This window comes from Bison bison, unplaced genomic scaffold (assembly GCF_000754665.1).
Source record: "Bison bison bison isolate TAMUID 2011002044 unplaced genomic scaffold, Bison_UMD1.0 scf7180017864270, whole genome shotgun sequence".
Lineage (NCBI taxonomy): Eukaryota > Metazoa > Chordata > Mammalia > Artiodactyla > Bovidae > Bison > Bison bison.
In genome coordinates this window covers 4299482-4301630 of record NW_011494842.1, presented here as the reverse complement: position 1 = coordinate 4301630, position 2149 = coordinate 4299482, and positions in this window count along the sequence as shown.

Sequence of the window (2149 nt, the reverse complement as noted above, 5' to 3'; positions counted from 1 at the left end):
GGCTCTTTAGTTCTTCTTCACTTTCTGTTATAAGGGTGGTATCATCTGCATATCTGAGGTTATTGATATTTCTCCCAGCAATCTTGATTCCAGCTTGTGCTTCCTCCAGCCCAGCATTTCTCATGATGTACTCTGCATAAAAGTTAAATAAGCAGGGTGACAATATACAGCCTTGATGTACTCCTTTTCCTATTTGGAACCAGTCTGTTGTTCCATGTCCAGTGATCACAGGCAACCCTGATAAAGGAATGAAGGAGTGAGCTAGAGAAGGAAGGAGCCAGTGAAGAATCATCCTAAGACCAGTGACTTCAATGGGTGACCAGAGCTCATCCTCCTGGCCGTGCATGGGTGGCTTCTAGGACACAAGGTGGAATGTGTTCTCACAGTTAATTGAACTCAGAGTAAATTGCGGCAGTCATTCTAAAGCTGGACTATCAACGTTTACAACCCTGATTTCTTGATAGGGCTTTTTAAAAAATTAATTTTACCCTGGAGTATAGTTAATTTACAGTGTTTCATTAGTTTCAGGTATACAAAAAAGTGGTTCAGTTATACATACACATGTATCTATTCTGTTTTGGGACTTCTCATGGTGTATTTCCAATAAGATTCTATCTTCTTGTAAAATTTCAATTTGGAAAAAATGGGAAGTCCCTTGAATATTGCCTTTTATAGCCTCTGAAGTAACCTACAGGAAGAAAGAGCTCATGGAAACCTTAAATAATAAGGAGAATTCTGAGAATTTTATTTATTAGGGAAGCAGACAATTCTGCAATTAGGTCTAGGAACAAAAATCTTAACTCTACTGCCTTGCATTTTCATACTTGATAAAAACTATCTATTAGAAATGAAATAAACGAGAATAAGAATGAGAAGATCATCTGTTTTGTAAGAAGGAAAGACTGTTTTGCTTAGAGCAAGTCTGGAGGCCTTAGAGTAATCAAATAGTAGTTAGAAATTATTACTGAATTTGTTTAAAATATATATTACATTTTGGGGACTTTCCACATATTCTTGTGGTCTGTTGTAAAGTTATATTTCCCTCATGTTTTAGAACATATTATTCTCAATATATTTGACTAGAAAGACTTTTTGTTTACTATTTTAATGAACAGTTTAATTTTTTCTCATAAAGGTTTTCTAATGGATTTATCTGGAATTATTCAATAATATCCCTTCAGCACCTGAGTCTAGACTTTCCTTAAGTGAACACTCTGAGAATAAATTTTTTAAACATGAAACTATACAACAGTCAGAGGAAGCTTAGTAAATAATGTTAAAAAAAATAACATTTTCCTGAGGGCTACAGATGGTGACTCAGACCCTGAGCAGAATCTCTAAGATGAAAACAGTGAAAAAACCAAAGCAGTAGAAAGAAAGAAATCTCTGTGCAATATTTAGCTGAAGGCATGCTTTGTGGCTGGAGAAGGCAATGGCACCCCACTCCAGTACTCTTGCCTGGAAAATCCCACGGACGGCGGAGCCTGGTAGGCTGCAGTCCATGGGGTCGCTAAGAGTCGGACACGACTGAGTGACTTCACTTTCACTTATCCGTTTCACGCATTGGAGAAGGAAATGGCGGCCCACTCCAGTGTTCTTGCCTAGAGAATCCCAGGGATGGGGGAGCCTGGTGGGCTTCCATCTATGGGGTCGCACAGAGTCGGACACGACTGAAGCGACTTAGCAGCAGCAGCAGCATGCTTTGTGGCAGTACTGATAGGGGCAAAACGTTGGATAACAATGGGGAGCGGACTGAAATCCATGCCGGGTCATGCGCTCCCTCATCACCAGGCTCCCTTCAGACCACAGCTTGACCTTGAACCATATCCTAGGCTCCGATCTGACTTCCCCGAGGGGCTGATCCCTTAACTCTATGGACCCTATTTTTAGAAAATTTGCCATATTCAGCTCTCTGATGCAGCTGTGATTTCAGGCTCCAGGACCAACCTACATAGCAAAGGGAATAGGAGAGATTTGACCTTAGACTTGAGCTATTGTGGTTATGAATTGAATGATAAGCTATGGTGAAGGTGACCTGTGCTTTTTCACTCTGTCTCAGTGGTAGATAATAATATGGGGAGAAACAGCGAAAAGTGCTGTTAATTAAAAATGCACTTGACTTTCTGGAAAAATGCCCAGAAAACTTTTC